The sequence below is a fragment of the Dama dama genome, chromosome X (genome assembly GCF_033118175.1).
Source record: "Dama dama isolate Ldn47 chromosome X, ASM3311817v1, whole genome shotgun sequence".
NCBI lineage: Eukaryota > Metazoa > Chordata > Mammalia > Artiodactyla > Cervidae > Dama > Dama dama.
This window is the reverse complement of record NC_083714.1, coordinates 39,126,172-39,142,599: the sequence shown is the minus strand read 5'-3', so window position 1 is coordinate 39,142,599 and position 16,428 is coordinate 39,126,172. Positions and strand designations below refer to the sequence as shown.

General features: G+C 41.0%; 1 protein-coding gene across 2 annotated transcripts in view; it reads right to left on the bottom strand.

The window, feature by feature from the left end:
- LOC133051970 (small integral membrane protein 10-like protein 2A) overlaps positions 1–16,428 on the bottom strand; it is a 47,783-nt gene that overhangs the window by 18,884 nt on the left and 12,471 nt on the right. Inside the window, exon 2 of one of the 2 annotated variants that reach the window (XM_061136656.1) lies at positions 3,622–3,672. The exons of the other annotated variant lie outside the window; for it this stretch is intronic. The gene's annotated coding sequence lies outside the window, so the exon portion shown is untranslated. Of the gene's footprint in view, positions 1–3,621; positions 3,673–16,428 lie in introns of those variants that run through there. 2 annotated transcript variants of the gene reach the window in all.

Sequence of the window (16,428 nt, the reverse complement as noted above, 5' to 3'; positions counted from 1 at the left end):
ACCTGGAAACCTGATTCATATATTAGAGAACCACTTTACATTCAAAAGATATAACTCCTGAGTCACTGAAGAATTCCCCTAAAAGTTTATTACAAATAAACAATGTTAGTAGTCTGTGTGGATTGTACGCAACAACTTACTGCTGCACTGAGAGTTTTCTTTCAACATGATGATGATGAGTCTGTCCATGGTCTTCTCTCTCTAGCATAATCCTACTGCTATTTTCACTTTTCAATGTGGCCTTCATTTTGAAGTGCTTAGTACTAAAGGGAATGTTATCAAACTCAGGTTTGGCTGCTCACTGCTCAAAAAGTCAATATTCGAGAGAGAAGTGTTGGTTGGAAAGGAAAAGTTGCTTTCATCAGGAAACCAGCTACCCAGAGTGAGGGTGGATTCATATTCCAAAATCAACTCCAGATTCAGCTTGGACATGAAAATTTTTAAAGGGATAAAAGGGAAACAATCTCGGTTAATCATTAGGGTAGGGGCATCGGATTCTGTCATTTTTCTGTTGTGTGCAGATCTGCTGATTCATGCTCTTCCTTTGAATCTTGCCCACATGGTCTGCCTGCAAATTTGCAAAGGGGGATACTAGGGATAGAAAGTCAGTCATTCCTCAACTATTTAATTCTTCATTCTTACTCCTTATAATCCGGGAAAGGGCTCACCAAGTTAAGGAAGGCATTGTGTACATTCAGTAGAGCATAAGTCAGGAGTTAGGTTAAATGTTACCGAGTGATCTCATTTTTCTAATTAAATTCTGAGGGGAGACAGAAAAGGGGCAAAAGAGCTGCTTACAAGAAGACTGTGCAGGATGGATAAGATTCTGTACTTCACACCACACTTTATAGCCCTTAAACTTCTTGCTTCTTCATACTCCCTTTGAAAATAGCAGTGTAAATTATCTATGCTTCAATTAAAAAAAAAGAAGCCTGAAGATGACCACTGGAGTAAGCTTACATTATAGCATATATATGGCCACAAGATGATGATGAATGCTGATAGAAGGCAATTATTCATTTCTCTGACTCCTACATAAACTGACCCAGAATGGATGCTTCTAGAGAATTCAAAAGCATGAAATAGAGAAACTACACCAGCCTTCTTCATGCAACTTCAAGCTTATCCTTCTTCCAGCTGCAGAAGAACTAAAGAAGTTAAACTCTTTGTGTCGTGTCTGCAGCATGAATATGACAACTTCAAAGGAGTATACTGCAGTGTGAGACTAGATTCCCACTGCAATAAGGTCAAGGTTCAGTGTAAGACAACAAGCATGATGATGCCAGCTGGAAAATATGTAAGTTCAGTGTCCTAAACAACAAGCTAACAAGAAGAGTGATGGCTCCTGGAATACAGTCACTGGTCAACGTAGACAGTAAACATGATGTTGACCACTTGTGTAAGGATAATGTTCAGTGTTAGACAAAAAGCATGCTGATGCCTACTGAAATAAGGTTAAGATTCAATGTGAAATAACCAACATGACAATGAAGACTAGGATAAGGTGAAGGCTCAGTGTAATGTAATAAGCATGAAGATGGCTACCGGAATGATTTCTAGGTTCATTGTGGGGCTATGAACAAGAAGGTGACTGCTGGAGAAGTGTAAGGTTCAGTGTGTGACAAGCAGGAAAATGTCAGCAATAAGCTGTGACTTCAAATATGATCATGAATGCTGGAATAATCAATCCATCTATAGAGATGGAGATAGAAGTATTAATAGTACTTAGAGGATGTTTGAGAAGATTAAGTGAGATAGATGAAAAAAGCCGAGCACAGATCTTAGTCCTAGTAAGCTTTAAGTCATCATTTTCTTAGGATCATCACTTCCACCCCCACCAATAGCACCATCACAGTGGTTAGTGCCAGCAAACTGGTGCCTCTTTCAAAATGACTGTTGCTGCCTGCATTCCTCTATTGGCTGAATTTAACAAGAACCCTTCTTTTAGGAAAAGTAGACACACAGTTAAACATTGTTTTCAGTGGCTAATGACTCCCATCTGTGGTCAGAATTTAGACTCCAGAGAAACAACACAGTCCCTCGGAGGACTGAAGATGGCGTTCAAGTTGGGAAGGAGAGGCATGAAGTTTCCAGCAGGAATTGAGGGTAGGGTAGGGTACATTTTCCCTATCTGTAATTTTTTTTTCCAATTAAGGCTTCTTCCTCCACCTGCAATGCAGGAGACCCCAGTTCGATTCCCGGGTTTGGAAGATCCCCTGGAGAAGGGAAAGGCTATCCACTCCAGTATTCTTGGGCTTCCCTGGGGACTCAGGTGATTAAGAATCTACTTGTAATGCAGGAGACCTGGGTTCGATCCCTGGATAGGAAAGGTCCCTGGAGACAGGAACGGCTACCCAGTCCAGTATTCTGGCCTGGAGAATTCCATGGACTATTCCATGGGGTCGCAAAGAGTTGGATACGACTCAGCGACTTTCACTTTCTGTTGCTCACACATACACAAATCCTGACTTTACAAGGATCCTGAGAGAGGCAGACACTGAGCAGCCAACAGTTAAAATGATAAATTGGGTCTGTTGTGTACACAGTACATTTAGACAAGGAACAAAGCTACGCTCTGAGTGGGAGGCTGCACAGAGTCCTTTGTGCAATATGAATAGTTCTGCTTCTCTCACTACTCCATACTTCCAGCTGACAGGTCTTACCTGTCTCCTTTAGTGAAGTTGTTGCACAGACATCAATCACTGTCATCAGATGGAGAAGAATACAAGCCAGGCCAGACTGGAAGGAGAGCTCTAGCAGAAGCTCACAGCTCTGCTCTTTGGAAATCTAGTGGTTCCTAGGCTAGTCTGTGCCACTTTATACAACAGTACAGCAGAGACAACTAGACCTTCTTCTTTGTCTAGTCAGGGAGTTAGGAAAACCTAACAAGAAATACACTAAAATGCTAACAGTGGGTATATTCTAGGTGGATGGATTTTTTGGTGATTTGAAATGTCTTTATACACTTTCAAAATCTCTAGACCTTTCACATAAGCACATATTTCATCTAAAGTTAGACAAGTGGTTTCAAAAAGAATAAAAATTGAACACATCCAGCCTTTTTTGTATATTTTGCTTTTTCAAGTACTAGCAAAATTGCATTCTACGTAGATAATCCATAGAGTTGAAGTCAGTGGCTTTGCCCCAAGTTGGCAAAAATCTTCACCCAATCTTCAACTAATTAATCACTGTCTGGAAAAGTTCCAGGCTTCCCAGGTGACTCTGGTGGTAAAGAACCCACCTGACAATGCAGGAGACATAAAAGATGCTGGTTCGATTCCTGGGTGGGGAAGATCCCCTGGAGAAGGGAATGGGTACTCACTCCAGTATTCTTGCCTGGAGAATCCCCAGGGACAGAGGAGCCTGGCCGGCTACAGTCCATAGTTCACAAAGTAACTTTATATAGAAAGAGAAAGAGTAGAGACCTTTCTGGCACTGCCAGGTAACAGGCACCCTCTGGCCTGCACAGAGTTCACACTCTGAAAAGTCCTCACAGGTGTGGATGTGAAGCCATGTCAGCCTCCACATGAGGTGTCTGAGTTGACCAGAGCAGAACATCGCTCCCAGCAAGGAAGAGCCTGGAGTCCTGGGCTGCCTCTTGCTTCACAGCAGGACTAAATACATGTGATTTCCAAAGAGAAGTCCATGTAATCTCTGAGGAAATTTGCTGCTCTGGGAAAGAAAACAATGAAAGGAAATGATGAAAAAGTCTAGAAAGCTTGGAAGGAAGTGGGAAGAGGGATGAGGGATGGGGAGACAATCAGATAGGAAGAAATGCTAAAACAAGCCCCATAATGTTCTGCTCCAAAATAAGGATATAGTGTACTAATCCCTTGAGCATCTCCTGTGTGCTGAGCACTTTACAAAGATAATAGCACTCGATCCTCAGGACATCACTGATGGCAAAGTATGGTTCCCATCTTGTGGCTGAGGAAACTCAGGCTTGAAGATTAGATTTAGTGAGAGTGAGCCAAAGGTCCCTCTATTACCAAAACTGGGGGGTCCGGCTGCTCGCTGCTCAAAAACCAATAAAGAGGACAGGTGGGTAGAAAGGGAAGTTTGCTTTATTTTGGATGCTGTCAATGGGAGGTGGGAGGTGGGGAGATAGGCGAGTGGGGGAGGTGGGAGTCGGGGGAGGGTGGATATCTGTCTGTCCAAAGGCTGACTCCCCCCGCCCTTCCAACAACCACTGGGCAAGAGCTTTTATAGATGGAGGGAGGAAGCTACATGCAGAAACAGCACAGTCAGCTCTGATTGTCATCTTGAAATTGGCCATGCAGTGGTCTGACCAGCGTCATCTTGATTGTTTCAAGTATAGTTAATCTTTAGTTCCAGGCTTCCCAGGTGACTCTGGTGGTAAAGAACCCACCTGACAATGCAGGAGACATAAAATACACTGATTCGATCCCTGGGTGGGGAAGATCCCCTGGAGAAAGGAATGGGTACTCACTCCAGTATTCTTGCCTGGAGAATCCCCATGGACAGAGGAGCCTGGTGGACTACAGTCCATAGTGTCACAAAGAGTTGGACATGACTGAAGTGACTTAGCACACAATCTTCAGTTCCAGGGTTGATTTGTTCCCATTTCCTCGAGGCCATTTCTCAGACCTGTGGCAGCTTATGTTATGAACCCATGGAGGAGGGTGTGGCAAACCGCTCCAGTATTCTTGCCTGGAGAATCCCATGGACAGAGGAGCCTGGCAGACTACAGTCCATAGTGTCGCAAGGAGTTGGACACAACTGAACGGACTTAGCATGCACATGCTATGGCTACAGTATGGTTGTCATGTAGTTAACTTCTTCCACCTCCTGGGGGTTTCAGTAGCTACAAGACAGTTCACAGGATATGGCTCAGAATATTATCTATAGCCCTTGAGAAGGAACTAAAGGTCCTTGACTTTGCTTACTGACAAACTGCTATTGTTTTGTCCTGTTTGACTTTTTTTCTTTGCTTCTGTATTTTCTCACCTCTCTGATTAAACTTATTCTTTGGCTAAAGTTGTTCCACAGACAAAAGGCAGGTGGAGTACATGGGGAGAAGGACCATAGGGTACTGCTCTGTTTCATTTCCAACTCAGATAATGGAGACTCATGGATGGACATGATTTGTGATCTCAGCAATGTCTGCAAAGCAAGAATGGACAACAGTGTATCAGAGGTAAAGATGTGGAGTAATACTGATGTATATAGTACTTTGATTGTTGATCTGTGCCTTCAGGACTCCAACCACATGCCTACCACACCATTGCTAGGGGAGACTTGCAGAGCATGGTCCCCACTTCCCACTAGGTGCATGGGTCCCATCTTTCCCCTTTTCCATGGATAGCACTGGTTTTAAATAACATTTAGGGAGGTCTCTGGTGGTCCAGTGGTTAAGACTTTGCCTTCCAATGCAGAAGATATGGATTCAATCCCCAGTCAGAGAGCTAAGATTTCACATGCCTTGCAGCCAAAAAACCAAAACATAAAATAGAAGCAATATTGTAGCAAATTAAAAAAAAGTCTTGAAAAATGAAAAAAAGACTAAATATGGTCCACATCAAAAAATTCTTTTTTTGTTAACTGATTAATTTAATTGGATTTTAAATTTAATTAATTAATTTTAATTGCTTTACAATATTGTGGTGGTTTTTGCATACATTGACATGAATCAGTCACATGTACAGATGCATCCCCCCATCCTGAGCCCCCTTCCCTCCCATCCTGAACCCCCTTCCCTCCTCCCTTCCCACCCCATTCCTCTGGGTTGTCCCACAGCACTGGCTTGGAGTGCCCTGCTTTATGCACTGAACTTGCACTGGTCATCCATTTTACATATGGTAATATACATGTTTCAATGCTATGCTCTCAAATCATCCCACCCTTGCCTTCTCCCGTAGTCCAAAAGTCTGTTCTTTATATCTGTGTCCCTCTTGAAGCTGCCCTGCATATGGGATCACCATTACCGTCTTTCTAAACTCCAATTATGCGTCAATATACTGTATTGGTGTTTCTCTTTCTGACTTACTTCACTCTTTATAATAGGCTCCAGTTTCATCTGCCTCATTAGAACTGACTCAAATGCATTCTTCTTTATAGCTGAGTAATATTCCATTGTGTGTATGGACCAAAACTTTCTTATCCTTTCATATGCCAATGGACATCTAAATTGCTTCCATGTCCGAGCTATTGTAAACAGGGCTGCAATGAACATTGGGGAACATGTGTCTCTTTCAATTCTGGTTTCTTTGGTGCGTATGCCCAGCAGTTGGACTGCTGGGTCATATGGCAGTCTTATTTCCAGTTTTTAAAGGAATCTCCACACTGTTCTCCATAGTGGCTGTACCAGTTTGCATTCCTACCAACAGTGTAAGAGGGTTACCTTTTCTCCACACCCTCTCCAGCATTTATTGTTTGTAAATTTTTTGATGGCAGCCATTCTGACCAGTGTGACTTGGTACCTCAGTGTGGTTTTGATTTGCATTTCTCTGATAATGAGTGATGTTGAGCATCTTTTCATGTGTTTATTAGCCATATGTATGTCTTTTTTTTTTTAGCCATCTGTATGTCTTCTTTGGAGAAATGTCTGCTTAGTTCTTTGGCCCACTTTTTGATTGGGATGTTCGTTTTTCTGGTATTGAGCTGCATGAGCTGCTTGTATATTTTGGAGATTAATTCTTTGTCAGTTGTTTCATTTGCTATTGTTTTCTCCAATTCTGAAGGCTGCCTTTTCATCTTTCTTATAATTTCCTTCATTGTGCAAAAAAGCTTTTAAGTTTAATTAGATCCCATTGGTTTATTTTTGTTTTTATTTCCATTACTCTTGGAGGTGGATCATAGAGGATTGTGCTGTGATTTATGTCAGAAAGTGTTCTGCCTATGTTTTCCTCTAAGAGTTTTATAGTTTCTGGTCTTACATTTAGATATTTAATCCATTTTGAGTTTATTTATTTATCTAATTATTTTCAAAAAGTTAGCGCTTTTTTATTGTGGTAAAAAACACACAATATATGAAACCATCCTCTTAACAAAACTTTTTTCTTTGTTTTTTAATTAATTTATTTTAAAAATTTCTTTATTTTTTAATTGAAGGATAATTGCTTTACAGAATTTTGTTTTCTGTCATACCTCAACATGAATCAGCCATAGGTATACATATACCCCTTCCATTTTGAACCTCCCTCCCATCTCCCTCTCCATCCCACCCCTCTAGGTTGATACAGAGTCCCTGTTTCAGTTTCCTGAGACATACAGCAAATTCCCATTGGCTATCTATTTTACACATGGTAATGTAAGTTTCCATGTTACTCTCTCCATACATGTCACCTTCTCCTCTCCTCTCCCCATGTCTGTAAGTCTATTACATATGTATCCCATTGTTCATTGCAGCACTATTTGCAATAGCCAAAACATGGAGGCAACCTAGATGTCCACTGACAGATGAATAGGTAAAGAAGTTGTGGTACATATACATAATGGAATATTATTCAGCCATAAAAAAGGAATGCATTTGAGTCAGTTCTGATAAGGTGGATGAACCTAGAACCTATTATACAAGGTGAAGTGAATCAGAAAGAGAAAGATAAATATTGTATTCTAAGACACATATATGGAATCTAGAAAAATGGTTTTGAAGAATTTATTTACAGGGCCAAAATGGAAAAACAGACATAGAGGATAGACTTATGGACGTAGGGGGAGGGGAGGAGAGGGTGAGATGTATGGAAAGAGTAACATGGAAACTTACATTACCATATGTAAAATAGATCAGTTCAGTTCAGTCACTCAGTCATGTCTGACTGTTTGCGATCCCATGAGTTGCAGCATGCCAGGTCTCCCTGTCCATCACCAACTCCTGGAGTTTACTCAGACTCATGTCTATCAAGTCGGTGATGCCATCCAGCCATCTCATCCTCTGTCATCCCCTTCTCCTCCTGCCCCCAGTCCCTCCCAGCATCAGGGTCTTTTCCAACGAGTCAACTCTTCGCATGAGGTGGCCAAAGTAATGGAGTTTCAGCTTCAGCATCAGTCCTTCCAATGAACACCCAGGACTTATCTCCTTCAGGATAGACTGGTTGGATCTCCTTGCAGTCCAAGGGACTCTCAAGAGTCTTCTTCAACACCACAGTTCGAAAGCATCAATTCTTCAGTGCTCAGCTTTCTTTATAGTCCAAATCTCACATCCATACATGACTGCTGGAAAAACCATAGCCTTGACTAGATGGACCTTTGTTGGCAAAGTAATGTCTCTGTTTTTTAATATGCTGTCTAGGTTGGTCATAACTTTTCTTCCAAGGAGTGAGTGACTTTTTATTTCATGGCTGCAGTCACCATCTGCAGTGATTTTGGAGCCCCCCCCCGCAAAATAAAGCCAGCCACTGTTTCCACTGTTTCTCCATCTATTTGCCATGAAGTGATGGGACCAGATGCCATGATCTTTGTTTTCTGAATGTTGAGCTTTAAGTCAACTTTTTCACTTTCCTCTTTCACTTTATCAAGAGGCTTTTTAGTTCCTCTTTACTTTCTGCCATAAGGGTGGTGTCATCTGCATATCTGAGGTTATTGATATTTCTCCTGTCAAACTTGATTCCAGCTTGTGCTTCTTCCAGACTAGCATTTCTCATGATGTACTCTGCATATAAGTTAAATAAGCAGGGTAACAATATACAGCCTTGATGTACTCCTTTTCCCATTTGGAACCAGTCTGTTGTTCCATGTCCAGTTCTAACTGTTGCTTCCTGACCTGCATATAGGTTTCTCAAGAGACAGGTCAGGCGGTCTGGTATGCCCATCTCTTTCAGAATTTTCCACAGTTTATTGTGATCCACACAGTCAAAGGCTTTGGCATAGTCAATAAAGCAGAAATAGATGTATTTCTGTAAAATAGATAGCCAATGGGAATTTGCTGTATGGCTCAGGAAACTCAAACAGGGCTCTGTATCAACCTTGAGGGGTGGAATGGAGAGGGAGATGGGAGGGAGGTTCAAAAGGGATGGGATATATGTATACCTATGGCTGATTCATGTGGAGGTTTGACAGAAAACAACAAAATTTTTTAAAAAATGCATTTGAGTCAGTTCTAATGAGGTGGATGAACCTAGAGCCTATTATACAGAGTAAGGTAAGTCAGTAAGAGAAAGATAAATATCATATACTAACGCATATATGCAGAATATAGAAAAATGATACTTAAGAATTTATTTGCAGGCCAGCAGACATTTTGAGTTTATTTTTGTGTATGGTGTTAGAAAGTGTTTTAGTTTCATTCTTTTACACTTGGTTGACCAGTTCTCCCAGCACCACTTATTAAAGAGATTGTCTTTTCTCCATTGTATATTTTTGCCTCCTTTGTCAAAGATAAGGTGTCCATAGATATGTGGATTTACCTCTGTGCTTTCTATTTTTTTGTTCCATTGAACTATCTTTCTTTGTGCCAGTACCATACTGTCTTGATGACTGTAGCTTTGTAGTATAGTCTGAAGTGAGGAAGGTTGATTCCTCCAGTTCCATTCTTCTTTCTCAAGATTGCTTTGGCTATTCGAGGTTTTTTCTGTTACCATACAAATTGTGAAATTATTTGTTCCAGTTCTGTGAAAAATACCATTGGTAGCTTGATAGGGATTGTGTTGAATCTATAGACTACTTTGGATAGTATACTCATTTTCACTCTATTGATTATTCCAATCCACAAACATGGCATATTTGTCCATCTATTTGTGTTATCTTTGATTTTTTCATCAATGTTTTATAATTTTCTATATATAGATCTTTTGTTTCTCTATGTAAATTTATTCCTAAGTATTTTATTCTTTTTGTTGCAATGGTGAATGGGATTATTTCCTTAATTTCTCTTTCTGTTCTTTTATTTGCTAGTGTATAGGAATACAAGGGATTTCTGTGTATTAATTTTATATCCTGCAACTGTACTATATTAATTGATTAGCTCTAGTAATTTTCTGATGATGTCTTTAGAGTTTTCAATGTAGAGGATCACATCATCTGCAAGCGGTGAGAGTTTTACTCCTTCTTTTCCAATCTGGATTCCTTTTATTTCTTTTTTCAAATCTTGAAAGATGATGCTGTGAAAGTGCTGTACTCAATATGCCAGCAAATTTGGAAAACTCAGCAGTGGCCACAGGACTGGAAAAGGTCAGTTTTCATTCCAATCCCAAAGAAAGGAAATGCCAAAGAATGCTCAAACTACTGCACAATTGCACTCCTCTCACATGCTAGCAAAGTAATGCTCAAAATTCTCCAAGTCAGGCTTCAGCAATACATGAACTGTGAACTTCCAGATGTTCAAGCTGGTTTTAGAAAAGGCAGAGGAACCAGAGATCAAATTGCCAACCTCTGCTGGATCATTGAAAAGGCAAGACAATTCCAGAAAAACATCTATTTCTGCTTTATTGACTATGCCAAAGCCTTTGACTGTGTGGATCACAATAAACTGTGGAAAATTCTGAAAGAGATGGGCATACCAGACCACCTGACCTGTCTCTTGAGAAACCTATATGCAGGTCAGGAAGCAACAGTTAGAACTGGACATGGACCAACAGACTGGTTCCAAATAGGAAAAGGAGTACATCAAAGCTATACATTGTCACTGTGCTTATTTAACTTATATGCAGAGTACATCATGAGAAATGCTAGTCTGGAAGAAGTACAAGCTGGAATCAAGATTGCTGGGAGAAATATCAATAACCTCAGATATGCAGATGACACCACCCTTATGGCAGAGAGTGAAGAGGAACTAAAAAACCTCTTGATGAAAGTGAAAGAGAGTGAAAAAGTTGGCTTAAAACTTAACATTCAGAAAACTAAGATCATGGCATCTGGTCCCATCACTTCATGGCAAATAGATGGAGAAACAGTGGAAACAGTGGCTGGCTTTATTTTTTTTGGGGGGGGGGGGCTCCAAAATCACTGCAGATGGTGACTGCAGCCATGAAATAAAAAGTCACTCACTCCTTGGAAGAAAAGTTATGACCAACCTAGACAGCATATTAAAAAACAGAGACATTACTTTGCCAACAAAGGTCCATCTAGTCAAGGCTATGGTTTTTCCAGCAGTCATGTATGGATGTGAGATTTGGACTATAAAGAAAGCTGAGCACTGAAGAATTGATGCTTTCGAACTGTGGTGTTGAAGAAGACTCTTGAGAGTCCCTTGGACTGCAAGGAGATCCAACCAGTCCATCCTGAAGGAGATAAGTCCTGGGTGTTCATTGGAAGGACTGATGCTGAAGCTGAGACTCCAATCCTTTGGCCACCTGGTGTGGAGAGCTGAATCATTTGAAAAGACCCTGATGCTGGGAAAGATTGAAGGTGAGAGATGAAGGGGATGACAGAGGATGAGATGGTTGGATGGCATCACCAACTCAATGGCCATGAGTTTGAGTAAACTCTGGGAGTTGGTGATGGACAGGAAGGCCTGATGTGCTGCAGTCCAGGGGGTCACAAAGAGTCAGACGTGACTGAGTGACTGAACTGAACTGAACTGAAAGCTTTTGATTTCTTCTTCATATCTGAACAAGATCCTTGCTGGATAGAGTAATCTTGGTTGTAGGTTTTTCTCCTTCATCACTTTATGTCCTGTCATTCCCTTCTGGCCTGAAGAGCTTCTATTGAAAGATCAACTGTTATACTTATGGGGATCTCCTCATGTGTTATTTTTTGCTTTTGCCTTTCTGCTTTTAATATTTTATTTTATTTTGGGGGGGCTCTTTGTGTTTGATCTTTGTTAGTTTGATTAATATATGACATGTCTTGTGGTGTTTTGCCTTGGGTTTCTCCTGTTTGGAACTCTCTGGGTTTCTTGGACTTGGGTGGCTCTTTCCTTCCCCATTTTAGGAAAGTTTTCAACTATTATCTCCTCAAGTATTTTCTCATGCCCTTTCTTTTTTCTTCTTCTTCTTCTGGGACACCTATGATTCAAAAGTTGGGGTATTTAACATTGTCCCAGAGGCCTCTGAGGTTGTCTTCATTTCTTTTCATTCCTTTTTCTTTTTTCCTCTCTTTCATTTATTTCCACCATTCTATTTCCACCTCACTTATCCTCTCTTCTGCCTCAGTTATTCTACTGTTGATTCCCTACAGAGTGTTATTAATCTCAGTTATTGCATTGTTCATTATTGAATGGCTCTTCTTTATTTCTTCTCAGTCCTTGTTAAACACTTATTGCATTGTCTCAATCCTTGTCTCTAGTCTATTTATCTGTAACTCCATTTTGTTTTCAAGATTTTGGACCATCTTTACTATCATTATTCTGAATTCTTTTTCAGGTAGATTCCATATCTCCTCCTCATTTGTTTGATTTGGCAGGTTTTATCATGTTACTTCACTTGCTGAGTGTTTCTATGCCTTTTCATTTTGTTTAGATTGCTGTGTTTGGGGTGCCCTTTTTGCAGGCTGGAAGTTCGTGGTTCCTCTTAATTGTGGAGCCTTCTCCCTGTGGGTTGGGTTGGACCAGTGACTTTTCAACGTTTCCTGGTTGGGGGAACTTCTGTCTGTGTTCTGGTGGGTGGAGTTGGATCTCTTCTCTCTGGAATGCAATGAAGTGTCCAGTAGTGAGCTTGGGGGGGGGGTGTCCATGGGTTTGGTATGCTTTGGGCAGGCCATCTTTAAATGTTCAGGCATGTGTTCCTGTTTTGCTGGAGAATTAACCTGGTGTGTCTTGCACTGGAACTTGTTGGCTCTTGAGTGGAGCTTGGTTTCAGTGTAGGTATGGAGACTTTTGGGTGGGCTCTTGTTTATTAATGTTCCCTGGAGTCAGGAGTTCTCTGATGTCCTAAAGTTCCGGAGTTGGGCCTCCTGCCTCTGGGTTTTGCTCCTCCTCTTACAGTAGCCACAAAACATCTCCATCCATACAGCACAGAAGATTAAACCCCTAAGTTAATGGTGAAACAACTCTCCACAGCCAGGAATACCCAGAGAGATTCACAGAGTTATATAGAGAAGAGAAGAGGGAAGAGGGAGACAGAAGTGATCATGAGGAGAAAAGGGAGAGTCAAAAGTGGAGAGAGCAATCAAGCCAGTAATGATATCCCTAAGTGAAAATGGATACTGAAGATTAGATTCTTAAAGGTACAAAATTGATAACAAATATCAAAAAGCAAAGGTTAAAAACCTAAAATAGAAGTTAGACCCTCAAAAATACAATATAAAAAATACAAAACAAAATCAGTCACAAAAAATGAAAAAATATATATGGAATTAATTTTTTTTAAAGATTATAAAATTGGTTTATTGTAAAAGCAATTCAAGAATACCCAGTTAAAATCTTATTCCAATGCCACCCAATACAACCAAGAAGCAGTTAAACACTTTTACATTAGGAACAAGGACAAAAAACAAGAAAGACCACATCAAGGCTGTGATTCAAACTCAGAAAGAGAAAGGCTTAGGTCTCCTTCAGGTCAGTACAATGGGTACAATTAGGTCAAAGCACCACGTCCTCCAGGCACCATGGTGCTGCTACAACACTGAGGTATAACTGGGTAAATCCAAGTTGAGGGGGAATGAAGAACTCCATATTTTTGTTTTGTGGGTGTACTTAAGTGATTGAAATTTTAGGAACAACTGCCTTTGGAATTAATTTTTTTAAATAGTTTTCTTTAATATGTTGTTGGATTCTGTTTGCTAGCATTTTGTTAAGGATTTTTGCATCTATGTTCATCAGTGATATTGGCCTGTAGTTTTCTTTTTTTGTGGCATCTTTGTCTGGTTTTGGTATTAGGGTAATGGTGGCCTCATACAATGAGTTTGGAAGTTTGCCTTCTTCTGCAATTTTCTGGAAGAGTTTGAGTAAGATAGGTGTTAGCTCTTCTCTAAATTTTTGGTAGAATTCAGCTGTGAAGCCATCTGGTCCTGGGCTTTTGTTTGCTGGAAGATTTCTGATTACAGTTTCGATTTCCGTGCTTGTGATGGGTCTGTTAAGATCTTCTATTTCTTCCTGGTTCAGTTTTGGAAAGTTATACTTTTCTAAGAATTTGTCCATTTCATCCAAGTTGTCCATTTTATTGGCATAGAGCTGCTGGTAGTAGTCTCTTATGATCCTTTGTATTTCAGAGTTCTCTGTTGTGATCTCTCCATTTTCATTTCTAATTTTGTTGATTTGGTTCTTCTCCCTTTGTTTCTTGATGAGTCTGGCTAATGGCTTGTCAATTTTATTTACCTTTTCAAAAAACCAACTTTTAGCTTTGCTGACTTTTGCTATGGTCTCTTTTGTTTCTTTTGCATTTATTTCTGCCCTATTTTTTAAGATTTCTTTCCTTCTACTAACCCTGGGGTTCTTCATTTCTTCCTTCTCTAGTTGCTTTAGGTGTAGAGTTAGGTTATTTATTTGACTTTTCTCTTGTTTCTTGAGATAAGCCTGTATTGCTATGAACCTTCCCTTTAGCACTGCTTTTACAGTGTCCCATAGGTTTTGGGTTGTTGTGTTTTCATTTTCATTCGTTTCTATGCATATTTTGATTTCTTCTATGATTTGTTCCCCGAGGAAACTAGATCTGAAAGAGACACGTGCACCCCAATGTTCATCGCAGTACTGTTTATAATTGCCAGGACATGGAAGCAACCTAGATGACCATCAGCAGATGAATGGATAAGGAAGCTATGGTACATATACACCATGGAATATTACTCAGCCATTAAAAAGAATTCATTTGAATCAGTTCTAATGAGATGGATGAAACTGGAGCCCATTATACAGAGTGAAGTAAGCCAGAAAGATAAAGACCAATACAGTATACTAATGCATATATATGGAATTTAAAAAGATGGTAATGATAACCCAATATGCAAAACAGAAAAAGAGACACAGATGTACAGAACAGACTTTTGGACTCTGTGGGAGAAGGCGAGGGTGGGATGTTCTGAGAGAATAGCATTGAAACAAGTATACTATCAAGGGTGAAACAGATCACCAGCCCAGGTTGGATACATGAGACAAGTGCTCAGGGCTGGTGCACTGGGAAGACCCAGAGGGATGGGATGGGGAGGGAGGCAGGAGGGGGGATCGGGATGGGGAACACATGTAAATCCATGGCTGATTCATATCAATGTATGGCAAAAACCACTACAGTATTGTAAAGTAATTAGCCTCCAGTTAATAAAAATAAATGAAAAAAATATAGTTTTTTTTTTTAAAAGAAAGGTAATAGTAGGCTATAAAAATGAAAGTTAAAGGAGTAAAAAGAATCAAAATTTTTAAAGTCAATAAATGATAATAGTAAAAATTTATCTAGGCATTTCTCTGGAGCTTTTGTGGGCAGTGTGGGGTCAGTTCAGTGTCAGATAACCCCTTATTCTGGCTTGTATATCTGGCATATGTATCTTATATATATTCTGGCTTATCTCTGGCTTGAGACCTTGTTTTCAAGGTCTATAGGTGCCTCTCAAGTGCACAGTCTCAACATTAACTGCAGGGTTTTAATCTGTTGCACTTGTCACTTCCAGAGTGGTTCCCCCTTCTTTGTTTATTTTGACTTCCTCTGTTTTCAATTATCCTCCATGTCTAATTTCTGCCCTGATACAAGGGGGTGAAAGTGGTCACTTTTTTAGATTCACTTCTTCAGTTGTGTTGTGGGGAGGGAGGGACACTGCAAACAAATACCACTGGCATGTGTGGGGAGCGCTTGCAGTGGATGGACCACACTGGGTTTGCCACAGCTCAAGGCAGCTTGTACTTCCTGGGTCCACCCTGCTCAGGCTCCAGGGTGCTCTACAAGGGCATTGTCCCAAGTGGGCCCTGCATTTTATGCACTTCCCAGGTCTAAGCCGCTCAGGTTCTTGGGTGCTCTGCATGGGCACAGACCCAGATGGGCTGTGAGTTTTGTGCCTTTCCCAGGTCCGAGCAGCTCAGGTGACTGGGTGCTTGGTGAGCGCACTGTCCCAGGTGGGCCATGCATCTTGTGCACCTCCCTGGTCCTGGCCACTTGGTTTCCTAGGTGCACTTGAGAGCACAACCCCAGGTGTGCTATGTATCTCCTCTGGGGAGCTGATCTCAGGCTGTGACACACCTGGCAGATGTGAACTGTCCAGGATCCCAGGAAGACATGATTAGCAACTGGGAGCCTGCTCATAGTTTGATGGAAGATGCAGTCTCTAGGGCCGAGATTGCAGCAGCCCCTTGCCTTCTGGCTCTGGCTGTCACACACCTGCCTCTCTGGCATTGGGGAGGGAGGGCCCTAAAGGGCAGCTGGCTTGCTCTCATTTGGTATTCGCTCAATCCTTTGTTCTGTGAGCACACCGGGGGTCATTGTGTGGCCTTAGAGCCTTTCACAGGAAAGATTTTTTATCTTTTTTTCATCTCTCTAGCAATCCCACGGTTTAGGTAGCTATCTCACATTGGCTTCCTCAGATTGTCCTCAGGGCATTCAGGCCCGATCCTTACCCTAAGGACCGATGATGCAGCCCATACCTCCCAGCCCAGCCCCCACTTGCTGGTGG